The following is a 14,400-nucleotide window of genomic DNA, read 5'->3' as shown; positions in this document are numbered from 1 at the left end:
AGTGTATATAAATCAGTTAGGAATGGAATAATTAGAAAGTGAGAGAAATCGAGTCAAAATGGCGACAGGAAAAAATCGACCATTTGGGAGCTTGAATTTAGTACTTATGTTTTCTTTTGTTTGAGTAAATCACTCGAGGAGAGCGCTAGGACCATTCTCGAAACTAGTTTACGGCCGATTTCATTCACCAACCATACCGAGGACGTTCCCTTTCTCTAATGGCCCTGTACATTGGACCGTAACCTCCGACTTGCGACCTGCGAATGAGGCGCAGCTGGACCATTATACGGGACAGAGTACGGCGGACAACCCTTTGGCGCGTCCTTTTCACTGCCATCGGTTCCGGTGCGCCTCTCGAGGGCGCCGACTTTCGCGGTCGGAAGGGCGTGGTGAATAAATACAAATGACAGCCGCGGTGTGAAGTGCGCGAGTTTAACGTGGCGCGACATATGGAAGAGATAAAGGGGCGGGCAAGGGCCACGGGGAAGACATATGGCCCACTAGTGTTGACGCCGAGGACGCGATGGACCGTCAAGGTGTCACCCGCTGGCGTGAATCACAGATCCTTATCTCCTGCTTGCAACGTGACACTCCGTAGGTCGTCGGCAACAACTGAATCCGAGAGATTAAGAAGGGAAAGATACCACATTCTGGTACAAATAAACCACTACGTATCGAGGGGTGAATAATATCTAACGAACTATGCTAGATACAGTTATGCTGTTTTTTCCTTAACCAATAACCCAATTTTGTGTAGAAACAATTCCACGTGTGCTCCATTTGTTGCCTGTAGGACGTCTAGGGGATAATTTATATTTTTCTTGGCTCATCAAGTTTGCCAAGATAGCTCATAGTTTTTATTATTGTTACTGGTTTCGACAGATTTACACTATATGCTGGGAAATCAGCCCAACACATATATTTCATTCTGTGGTATTTTATTAGTGACAATTTGGTGTTTGCTGCCACTTTTTGTTACAATTTGACCGATCATCACTGTGTGACTTTCAGTGTTCTAAAAAACACGTACATCTAATAATATTACGAGATTGAATGATCACAGTGTAGATCTGTCGAAACCGAAAATAGTAACAAAAAGATTTGGCAAACTTGATTCTTCAGATCGTCCCCAACGAATGGCGCAATGTCAAACAGATTCTCAGGCTCCCTCGATGTCTTTGCCAACATCTCCTCCATCACAGCCTCTGCACTTCTCGCTTTCTTGCACGTTATAACCTGCTGACCTGAACAAAAAAAAATGGTTCAAATGGCTCTGAGCACTATGGGACTTAACTTCTGTGGTCATCAGTCCCCTAGAACTTAGAACTACTTAAACCTAACTAACCTAAGGACATCACACACATCCATGCCCGAGGCAGGATTCGAACCTGCGACCGTATGGGTCGCGCGGTTCCAGCCTGTAGCCGCCTAGAACCGCTCGGCCACCCCGGCCGGCTGACCTGAACACTTTGCACAAAACGAAATTCCAAGTAAAAAAGTAAAGAGGGATTATGTCTGGTGAATTTCGTGGCAATGATGTTGTACTATCTCTATCCATCCCTCTGTCCGGAAATGTTTCGTCCAAGAAATGTGGAACAAATAACTCAACGTGCACCATATTGCTGAAACAGTACCCTTGGTTGAGATTCCTGTAACTGAGGTGCTACGTAAACTTGTAACACGTACAGGTAAACTATGTCGGTGATGAAAATGAACGGTACAATAATTATGTTGTGCAACAAGAGAGACACACATTTAGTTCCGTGTTGTCCCTTGCCTGTTGTACCACATTCCCCGATCCCTGATCCGGACATTGCGCCCGTTTACTTCCCCGGATATATGAAAAGTCGCTTAATCGGGAAACAACCTTTATTGAAGCCTTCATTATCTGTATCGATTTGATCCAGCATGTTTATAGCGAACTCAACATGTCTGGGACTAGCTAGCTTCTGGCTTCAAACCTTTCGGGATTTGCACTTTTTATGCATGCAAATGCACCCATTTATGTGTAATCTTCACCCCAGTGCTCTGATGTATGCCTGTTTCTCCGAAAACACGATGGGCCGATTTCCGTGGACGACGCTGAACTGTTATACGCACGGTACCAACAAAGTAGTGACTTCACTATTGGCCTACCACTTCTTGCCTTGCTTGTCACCAGCACTGCCAGTCTTTTTAAACTTTTCATATCATCCTTTGCTTACTTTTACATCAGGTGGAGCTCGACCATAGGCACTGGGCACTGTCCCTGAACTGTAACAGGCGACCGTGTTTCATGAAACCAAAAAACTCACTACGATTTCTCCTTCTTAGACGCCACTCTGACACCATCACTCCTTAACAATACTACCTGTAACAAGAGAGAGAGGAAATAAATCAGATGCAGTCACAACACATTTGGAAGTGTAACAATTAACCACAAAAATGTAATGAGCTAAGGTGCATTTTCAAAAACCGCATGCGTAAGTGGAAGGGTTGAAACACCCCCTTTGAAAAATTAATGAATTACTGTGCTGATAAACCTTTTACGTTATTTGATTTTCAAACAGCTGAGCAAAACTGAACGTACTCAGACATTTCTCTCTTTACTTATTCTGATCATCATTAAACTGACACACAATATTTTTTTAGCGCAACGCAGTCTGACTTTCAATAATCCCTACAAAAGAATGGCCCTGACTAACAATAACCTATCCCTTTCATGAATCACTTACCTCACAAAAATCTTCGTTACACAAACTACTGCAATACAGCGTGCGCAAATACTGCCATCTGAATAAAAGATTGTAACTACTGAAGGCACGAACTATTGATAGGCATAGTTAGCAAATGAAAGATTTTGATAGAGAACAAATAATGTATTTACCTTAATAATGTTAAAAAGTCATCATATATATATATATATATATATATATATATATATATATATATATATATATATATATATATAAGTCCATGATATCCAATATTATAAATTTACTCATTCTGATGGACACACGTCCTGATCGTCCACTCAAAATTCTGCCATCTCTCTCCCCACATACACCACTGCTGGCGGCTCACCTCCAACTGAGCAACGCTACGCGCTGTTCACATCCAACTACCCAACACTACAATAGCGAATATTCCAACAATGCAAACCAGCCACAGACTGCACACAGCACAGTCAGTGATTTTCATACAGAGCAATACGTGGCGTTACCAGCATAAAAACATAAACAGCCTACTTACAGAGTATCCACCAAAATAACTTCATGCGTCAAGCTACCATTTGCGACAAACCACATAGCTGTGACTAGCATAGTTCCTCAGAAATCAATTTTTGTATCAACAGAAGTTCCAAAACCATTTCGTGGGCTCGTGATCGCGAAGAGTGAGATGGAGAAAGCAAACATTCCTAGAAAATGTTACCTCTTGGTATCAGTAGTTGAATGATACATCCTGTTCCTTGAATGAAAGGTATTACGTCCATAAATACACATGCCCGAGAAAAGATGTTCGTGACTGTGAGTAGACGATAAGGAGAGAGCACCCTTCTGTTGGGATGTGTTTTAAATCGTAGGTGCTGGCACCAGGGCTAACGATCGATTGTCTGTACATCACTCAGACCACGTTACCTGCTGAGGTGGAGATAGACCATGGAGCGGACGCTGCCGAAGAAAGCACTCCATGAAATCTAAGAACGCAAAATGAGGAAGATAATAAATGTAATTGTTAATTATACCGTTTAACGGATCCTCGGAAAGTTTAATCTTCATGACCGGTGCCCGAGCAAAATGCCATTAATATCTGCAAAGTATAGAAAGGCCCCACTTGAGGTGGTGTCAGAGCACATAAACACCGGACACCTCAACAGCGGTTGTGGGTGCTCGGAAGCGATGCAAATAAGTTTAATTCGTTTTCTTCTCATGGGATTCGACTTGTTCGAAGACAGGTAAGTGCAAGGAGCGATGTCTGGGGCGATGTACCCAGAGTTAAGTATGATTGTGGGAACGCCGTAGTGTGGGAATGCGTTTCCTGTTCAGATGTCGGGGCCCTTGTGCCGCCGTCTTGTGCCCACTGAAGGCATTGCCAATCGTTTAAAATACTGTGAAATTTTGAAAATGCACATTTTTCCCCAATGCCAAAGACGAAATGGAACTAAACTGAGTCTTTTAGCACGGCAATGATTCTAAGCGCATATCTGCTCATTCACAGTTTTGAGAATGATGCGAGGAAAGGAGTTTAAGTGGCCTAGCCAAAGTCCAGATATCAGTCCGATTGAACACCTGTGTGAAGGACTCGATCGAAGGCTAAGGCGACGAGAATTCTCCACTCGCGACCAATTATTGCTATCTTTGATTAACGAACGGCTGAAAATCCCCCTGTATCGTTTGGCTGCCCTCTTTGGCTCCATACCATCACGTTGTGCGACTGTAATTAAGGTGAAAGGTGATACAAACAAGCACTAATGGCTATGTATACTGGCAAGAGTTCCAGAAGTCTTCTTAGCTCTAACATGACTTCTGTCAAACTTCACTACTTTTGTAAAACTATCCGTGATATTGCCAGTTATGGAACAAAATGTGCCTTGTTTTGTGATATCAGCGCAGTTAGCGCTGTTAATCGAGTGATATAACACTAGTAACGGTTTTCCTTTGATTAAATTGTTAACTTGAAGATGCGTCTATACTGACGTGAAACCGGTAGTTGCGAATAACGCACCTCCACACAGCTATGTGACTTTTGGAAACATTTCATCATTTTGACTTTTTAATTGTTGTAATTCTTATGATAATTTGAATAGTTACTATTATTGTTATTCACAATGCGTCTGAGCTGTTCCTGCCCTGCCCAGGAAATTGTTTACCCCTCGTAATAATCAACTGCATATTCAAGCAGGTTGATCTGACGTTTGTTGCTTGCTGTCTTCAGTTTGTTGAAACGCTAATGTCAAGCAGTATATGACAGCACAGGGTATAGTAGTGACAATGTAAGAAAACTTCCTCTTTCCATTCTCAGAGGCAGTGGAGATTGTTCTTGTAAACACGATAGCTCTGTTGAGTTTTTGCAGATCGTTTGTTACATTTTTATGTTTTCTGCTTTCGTCAATTAACATACGTATGTGGCTCATTAAAGTATGCTGTAAAGTTCAGAAAATTTCAAGGACATTTCCCGTACGTGAAAAGATAAAAGTTTGCTGTATTCTACGAAACATTTCCTCACATAGCTTTGATCTAATTGCATTCGTCACGAGAGTGGGTGCAGCATGAACTGTAGGCTCCGCGTACATTCAGTTCACATACCACATGGAAATAGAACACTTTTAAGCAATGTGATACGCAATGAGATTTGGTTAGCTACCAAGCGATTTCATTTCCAGAGAAAATAATTCGCATTATTTATCTAAGAAACTGCTAACAACATTTTGAGGAAGGTGCTGCAAAATATAATTTTCATTAGCTATGGACAAATTCTTAAGAGAGCACCAAGGTACGAGGGTGTCCAGAAAGTAAGTTCCGATCGGTTGCTAACGGAAACCACAGTGAAAATCCCATGAAGCTTTGCACAGTTGTTGGGCAGTATCTTTTGTATGCCCGTCGATCGCGTCACGTCGCTCTTTTCAGTTCTGAGTGCACACTGAGCACATAAGAATGCTTGGAAAATAGTGTCTCCCGCCAATTATGATTTCCTGCGGACTGATTTTGCCTGATTTTATGCAACCCCAATCAACGTAAAGTCAAGTAGTTCCTTCTTCATGATAATTCTCGACCGCACTTTGCAGGGGCAATGAAGATGCTTCTGCAGCATTTCCTGCGGGCTGTTTTTGATCATCCACAATACAGCCCGCAACTGGCTCACTCTGAGTCTTATCTCTGTTCACGTGAAACACTCGCTATGAAGACGACGTTTTGACACAGGCAACGAGCTGTAAACCAGCGTAGAGAATTGGCGGAAAGAACTGGCGGCTGCCATTTATGACGAGGGTAATGGGAAGTTGGCACAATGTTACGACGAATGTCCACGTCGGAGCGGCTATCATGTGGAGAAATAGCTGGTAGGTGTAGCTAACTGTCGTAAACAAAACATTTCTGAATTTCACCGTGCTTTTCATCTCGCGACCAATCAGAAGGTACTTTCTGAACAGTCCTCGTACATGACTAACACTGCAGAGATGTAGCAGCTCAAATATTCCTCTTTTTTGTATTAATTCCGGTACTCTGAAAATCAACATCAGTGATTAAATAGATAGTTGTATCTTGAGTGCTGGAATCTATCTGCATGTTAGCGTTGTATTGTAGACGTGCGCTGTATTGTGGCTGACGGGCACAACCGACTCGGAACAATCTAGGGTTGAATCGAATTGCAATGGTGTGAGCGATCTAACCATCCAGACACTTCATTCTGATTACAAAGGAAAATCGTCAAACAGCTGTACGTTTCGAGCAGTTATATTTGGCTACCAGTTTCGGCATTTCAATATGCCTTGGTTGTCAAAATACAAAACGTACGGCTGATTGGCGATTTTCCTTGGTAAACATTTGACCGGCCGCTGTCCCGCGTCTGCGATGATGAACAGAGACTTCGTTCTATAGTCACCTAAGCTGGTGAACAATTTTGTTATTGGAAAATGGCCAACATGCAGGACTACTGTAAGTAGGCTGTATAGGTTTTTTTATTGGTAATGCCACGTAGCGCTCTGTATGAAAATCACTGGCTGTGCTGTGTGCAGTCTGTAGCTAGTTTGCATTGTTGTCTGCCATTGTAGTGTTGGGCAGCTGGATGTGAACAGCGCGTAGCGTTGCGCAGTTGGAGGTGAGCCGCCAGCAGTGGTGGATGTGGGGAGAGAGATGGCGGAGTTTTGAAATTTGTAAGACTGGATGTCATGAACTGCTATATATATTATGACTATTAAGGTAAATACATTGTTTGTTCTCTATTAAAATCTTTCATTTGCTAACTATGCCTATCAGTAGTTAGTGCCTTCCGTAGTTTGAATCTTTTATTTAGCTGGCAGTAGTGGCGCTCGCTGTATTGCAGTAGTTCGAGTAACGAAGATTTTTGTGAGGTAAGTGATTTGTGAAAGGTATAGGTTAATGTTAGTCAGGGCCATTCTTTTGTAGGGATTATTGAAAGTCAGATTGCGTTGCACTAAAAAATATTGTGTGTCAGTTTAAGCACAGTCTTGTATAATATTTCTAAGGGGACGTTTCACTACATATAACTACGAACTTGTCTAAACCGTGGTTTTCCACGCAATGCTTATAGAGATATTAAGAATTGACTGTGGTCTGATGTTTATAATGTTTGTTGGAAAATGTTTCAAAAATCAAAGGGAACAGCTTCTGTTAATTTTTAAGTGTGCGAAATAAAAATTTATTTGTCGTTACCGTCAGATATATGAAAGTAGAATAGAACGAGCCTCATTCTACATCACCCGCGTCTTTTATTTCTTGCTCATTTCACGTGCTTTCCGCCTCACTTCCCTCACCAAAGAGAAAGTTCCTTCAGTTCTAGAAAAAGATTATAATCTATAAGGGCCAAGTCAGGGCTATAAAACAAATGTTCAGAAAATCTCCACTTAAATGCCGAAGCAAATTCTTCGTCAACGTTGCAGAATGTGTACGAGCATCATATTGAAGAAGCACAGTATTGCTGGGAAATTAGTAAAAAGAACAAGTCACCAATGCAATGTAGTCCATGAAGGATATGAGAGTAGGGCACTAAATTTATAGATTTGTGGTCTCTCCCATTGGCAAAAAGTTGATTTGAAATTTTTCCCTAAATCCTTTATTTATATTCGTCAGTCACAACCAAAGGTCGGTCTGATCGTTCTTCATCACAAATACTCGTTCCTCCACCGTTGAACATGACGCACCATTATCGAACTGAAGCTTTATTCATCACATTTCCATAACCTTCTGTTGGCTGTCTTGCAAATTTCGAGAGTGCTAATTTTTTTACGTTCTGGAACGGTATTACATTATGAACCTCACACGTCACAGGATGGTCCATTGGTCACACATTTGAAAATCGCACAAATAAACAGGAAACGACTGTTCCTGCTCGCTGTTAGCGACATATTGGCGCCAACGATTAGGAAGGTCTATGGTATGGTGATGTGGGAGGAGGTGAGAATTTCACTGCAAGCCATATTGAAACATTATTTACTCTTGCATGTTCAAAAACGTCTGAGCATACATTGCTTTATAGGGGAGGGGGTCCCGAAGTTCATCAGTACTACGGACCCAGCGTGCCCTCATGTCTGTCATAGCAGCAGGATGAGAAGTATGAAACCGGGTTGCAAGAAGCTGCACCGACATCCAACTGATCTTGTTCGATTGCAGAAACTAAACGAAAATCTTCGTACATCCATAGTTGAAATGAAGGACAGTGGGACGTCGGCTGGTATAAATCTATATTAAAAATGAAGAAATTTTTCCAGCTCTATTTAAGGTGTCAATTTTATTTTGGTAATTAACTTCAACGATGTACCCGTGGTCTAGGGGTAGCGTCTTTGATTCATAATCAAAGCGTCTTCGGTCCCGGGTTCGATCCCAGCACTGTCTAAATTTTGATAAATAATCAGCATTGGCGGCCGAAGACTTCCGGCATAAGAAGTCAGCCTCATTCAGCCAACGGCCTTGTCAAAGAGGGCGGAGGAGCGGATAGAGGTTCAAGGCACTCTCTTTTCCTAGGGGTGGGAAATTGCCCCTAATGCCGGAAGAATCAGCAATGATCAACGACATGAGGATGCAGAAGGCAATGGAAACCACTGCATTAGAGACACGTAACGTGTATCCACAGGACATGTTGCCTGTAATTGAAGAAGTGTCATGATGATCTCTCCATTGGCAAAATATTTCGGAATAGTCCCCCATTCGGATCTCCGGGAGGGGACTGCCAAGGGGGAGGTTACCATGAGAAAAAGATTGAATAATCAACGAAAGGATAACGTTCTACGAGTCGGGGCGTGGAATGTCAGAAGCTTGAACGTGGTAGGGAAACTAGAAAATCTGAAAACGGAAATGCAAAGGCTCAATCTAGATATAGTAGGGGTCAGTGAAGTGAATTGGAAGGAAGACAAGGATTTATGGTCAGAGGAGTATCGGGTAATATCAACAGCAGCAGAAAATGGCATAACAGGTATAGGATTCGTTATGAATAGGAAGGTAGGGCAGAGGGTGTGTTACTGTGAACAGTTCAGAGACCGGGTTGTTCTAATTAGAATCGACAGCAGACCAACATCGACAGCGATAGTTCAGGTACACATGCCGACGTCGCAAGCTGAAGATGAACAGATAGAGAAAGTGTATGAGGATATTGAAAGGGTAATGCAGTATGTAAAGGGGGAGGTATACTTGGAAAAGACCGGGAGATACGGGAAGATTTCAATTAGATTACATCATGGTCAGACAGAGATTCCGAAATCAGATACTGGATTGTAAGGCGTACCCAGGAGCAGATATAGACTCAGATCACAATATAGTAGTGATGAAGAGTAGGCTGAAGTTCAAGACATTAGTCAGGAAGTGGGTACGGAAGTACTAAGGAATGACGAGATACGTTTGAAGTTCTCTAATGCTATAGATACAGCAATAAGGAATAACGCAGTAGGCAGTACAGTTGAAGAGGAATGGAGATCTCTAAAAAGGGCCATCACAAAAGTTGGGAAGGAAAACATAGTTACAAAGAAGGTAGCTGCGAATAAACCATGGGTAACAGAAGAAATATTTCAGTTGATTGATGAAAGGAGGAAGTACAAACATGTTCCGGGAAAATCAGGAATACAGAAATACAAGTCGCTGAAGAATGAAATAAAAAGTGCAGGGAAGCTAAGACGAAATGGCTGCAGGAAAAATGTGAAGACATCGAAAAAGATATGATTGTGGAAGGACAGACTCAGCATACAGGAAAGTCAGAACAACCTTTGGTGACATTAAAAGCAACGGTGGTAACATTAAGAGTGCAACGGGAATTCCACTGTTAAATGCAGAGGAGAGCGCAGATAGGTGGAAAGAATACATTGAAAGCCTCTATGAGGGGGAAGATTTGTCTGATGTGATAGAAGAAGAAACAGGAGTCGATTTAGAAGAGATAGGGGATCCAGTATTAGAATCGGAATTTAAAAGAGCTTTGGAGGACTTACGGTCAAATAAGGCAGAAGAGATAGATAACATTCCATCAGAATTTCTAAAATCATTGGGGGAAGTGGCAACAAAACGACTATTCACGTTGGTGTGTAGAATATATGAGTCTGGCGATATACCATCTGACTTTCGGAAAAGCATCATCCACACAATTCCGAAGGCGACAAGTGCGAGAATTATCGCACAATCAGCTTAACAGCTCATGCATCGAAGCTGCTTACAAGAATAATATACAGAAGAATGGAAAAGAAAATTGAGAATGCGCTAGGTGACGATCAGTTTGGCTTTAGGAATAGTAAAGGGACGAGAGAGGCAATTCTGACGTTACGGCTAATAATGGAAGCAAGGCTAAAGAAAAATCAAGACACTTTCATAGGATTTGTAGACCTGGAAAAAGCGTTCGACAATATAAAATGGTGCATGCTGTTCGAGATTCTGAAAAAAGTAGGGATAAGCTATAGGGAGAGACGGGTCATATACAATATGTACAAGAACCAAGAGGGAATAATAAGAGTGGACGATCAAGAACGAAGTGCTCGTATTAAGAAGGGTGTAAGACAAGGCTGTAGCCTTTCGCCCCTACTCTTCAATCTGTACATCGAGGAAGCAATGATGTAAATAAAAGAAAGGTTCAGGAGTGGAATTAAAATACAAGGTGGAAGAATATCAATGATACGATTCGCTGATGACATTGCTATCCTGAGTGAAAGTGAAGAAGAATTAAATGATCTGCTGAACGGAATGGTCTAATGAGTACACAGTATGGTTTGAGAGTAAATCGGAGAAAGACGAAGGTAAAGAGAAGTAGTAGAAATGAGAACAGCGAGAAACTTAACATCAGGATTGATGGTCACGAAGTCAGTGAAGTTAAGGAATTCTGCTACCTAGGCAGTAAAATAACCAATGACGGACGGAGCAAGGAGGACATCAAAAACAGACTCGCTATGGCAAAAAAGGCATTTCTGGCCAAGAGTAGTCTACTAATATCAAATACCGGCCTTAATTTGAGGAAGAAATTTCTGAGGATGTACGTCTGGAGTACAGCATTGTATGGTAGTGAAACATGGACTGTGGGAAAACCGGAACAGAAGAGAATCGAAGCATTTGAGATGTGGTGCTATAGACGAATGTTGAAAATTAGGTGGACTGATAGGGTAAGGAATGAGGAGGTTCTATGCAGAATCGGAGCAGAAAGGAATATGTGGAAAAAACTAATAAGGAGAAGGGACAGGATGATAGGACTTCTGCTAAGAAATGAGGGAATGACTTCCATGGTACTACAGGGAGCTGTAGAGGGCAAAAACTGTAGAGGAAGACAGAGATTGGAATACGTCAAGCAAATAATTGAGGACGTAGGTTGCAAGTGCTACTCTGAGATGAAGAGGTTAGCACAGGAAAGGAATTCGTGGCGGGCCGCATCAAACCAGTCTGTAGACTGATGACAAAAAAAAAAAAAAAAAAAACAACGTCATCTACAGGTCCATACACTTGTTGACGTCAACTGCGTGCGGCTGATACTCAAGTCAGTGGTGAGTAACTCTACTAACCAACTTCCACACGGAGCACGTCCGTATCTCACCACCGACTTCTAGTATCAGCCGCAGGCAGTTGACGTCAACAAGTGTATGGGCCTGAAGATGACGTTGTTACAACGTTGAAACTAATGGCCAAAATAAAATCGACACCTTAAATACAGCTGGAGGAATTTCTTCATTTTTAATATAGACTAAACGAAAACTCTACTGATCAGCTACGGGTGTGAACCGTAAACTACAACAGCTGATAAACTGATATCATCAAGTCAGTGGGATTTACTCTCCACACAAACCCTACCCGAGGCGGATCATGAAGCCAATACAGTCTGACCGCGTAATCCAAATATTTTGGGCGCCGTCCAGTCTTTGTTTGCTGCGCGCCAAGGAGGCTGTATTAATGAGACCATGAAGTTTAATGCGCGTCATATTTCAAAGGCGACCGCTAGGCGATGTTTTATTTAGTCTCGGCGCCCTTGGGCGGCGGGCTGTATGCAAGTTTGATGTGATTCCGGCCCCCGGGGAGCCACTGCTCACGGGGCGACAATGGCCACCCCCTCCCCACCCCACCCAGAGGACTGCGCCCCTCCGGTGTCTCCCATTAGCAGTTGTAATGATTCGCGGCGCGTGCGCAGATCCACCCCGCAGCGTCGTCTGCCGATACTACATCGCCCCCTCCTCTTTCATTTGTTTAATCAGTCCCCGCTTATCGGGAGATGGCCTTCCCATCGCCGATTCTGCGCGCTGCTCCAGATCTCTAGGCTCCTTTGATAAAAGAGCCGCTCTAATCCTCCACTTGCGATAAATTTGCCAAGATAAATAATTGTGCAAGATAAAGTACTTTGATCTGTCCCAGATGGATGTTCACTTCCCTGCTGTCCGCCTGCAATATCCATTATAGTACAAATTGATAGTACATGTAAACTGTGCAAGACTGAAATTCTTCGAAAGAACAGTCACTACGCATTCATGTAACTGATTCCCCTCGATGGGCAATGAATCCACAAGCTTCAGTGCGGATGCACTATTACGTTCGACCTCCTGCGGGAATATACTACGGCTATTCGGAAAGTAAGTGCCGATTGATCGTGAAATGGAAACCACTTTGAAAATCGGAAATATTTTATCTGCAACAGTTAGCTACAGCTTCCAGCCACTGCTCTTCATAGTCAACACTCCGACTTAAGACATCTGTTACACCCTCATGGAAGGCAGCCGCCTGTGCTTCCCGCCAGGTCTCTACGCTCATCTATATCTCGTTGTCTGTGAAAAAATGTTGTCTTCATAGCCAGTAATTAATGTGAGCAGAGATGAAACACAGAGGGAGTCAATTATGGGCTGTAGTGCGGATTAGCAAACACTTCCCACCGAAAATGCTGCAGTAGCATTTTCATCGCCCCTACAAATTGTGGCCGAGAATTGTCACAAAGTAGGAACTGTATGGCAGTTCTGTAACGTAGGCTGCATAACATCAGGCGAAATCTACCACCAGAACCTCATACTTGGCGGGAGACAGTATTTCCTACACGTCTTTATGTGCTCACCATGAGTTCAGAACTGAAAAGAGCGAAGTGATGTAACCGACAGGCATACTTGATACACTGTCAAACACATACATGCAAAACTTTATTACATTTTCACAGTGGTTTCCATTTCTTCACCGATCGGAAATTACTTTCCGAATATACCTCGTAAAATTAGTGAACATGGAGGATATGGGTGGGGGCTGGGGATAGGTGGCGCTAGGTGAAAGTGTGAGTCGGCCACGGAGTGTGCCGTGATAGTTTGTGCATTTGTGATAAACACTGCATCCAGGTGGCGAGGTGCTTAACGGAACTGCCTAGCAAACAGGAGATCACAGAAACTTCTTGGAAGATTGAAACTGTGTTCGCAGGAGAACTTCTGTAAAGTTTGGAAGGTAGGAGACGAGGTACTGGCAGAAGTTCAGCTGTGAAGACGGGAAGTGAGTCGTGCTTGGGTAGCTCAGTTGGTAGAGCACTTGCCCGCGAAAGGCAAAGGTCCCGAGTTCGAGTCTCGGTCCGGCACAAAGTTTTAATCTGCCAGGAAGTTTCATATCAGCGCATACTCCGCTGCAGAGTGAAAATCTCATTCAGGAGATCACAGGTTCGAGTCCTGGTCCAGCACACATTTTCACTTGTCACTGCAGATTACGCACGAAGTCCCGATACGGCTGATATCATTAGTTGCTTTTCTTTTCCCCCCATCCTCCTTAAATTTACTTAGTATACGAGAGGTACAAGAAGAAAGAAAGAAAACAAATTATAATGGAAGGCCAATAACAAAGCACTAGGATTTGAAGCGTATACAAAAAGGTATGTAGTCTTTCGCCCTCACCAATGAACCTATGCGTCCAAGAAGTAATGACGTAAATATAAAAAAAGTTCAGGAGCAGTATTAAAATTAATGGTGAAGGGATACCAGTGGTAAGATTCCCTGATCATATTCCTGACGAAAGTGAGGCTGAATTACATGACTTGCTGAACTGTAATGAACAATCTAATAACCACAACTATCGATCAAAAGCAAATAGAAGAAAACCATCAGTTATGAGGAATAGGGGTGCATCGAAATGGATCATGACTATGGAGAAACCGGAAGAGGACAGAAGAGTTTGAGATGAGGAAACGTCGACAAGAACAATTGGCACGATGATAATGCAAGATGCCAAGAATTTACCCTAATGTTATTTGAAGAAGCTGTTGTGGATAAAAACTGTA

This window comes from Schistocerca piceifrons, chromosome 2 (assembly GCF_021461385.2).
Source record: "Schistocerca piceifrons isolate TAMUIC-IGC-003096 chromosome 2, iqSchPice1.1, whole genome shotgun sequence".
NCBI lineage: Eukaryota > Metazoa > Arthropoda > Insecta > Orthoptera > Acrididae > Schistocerca > Schistocerca piceifrons.
Note: the sequence above shows the minus strand (reverse complement) of the source record.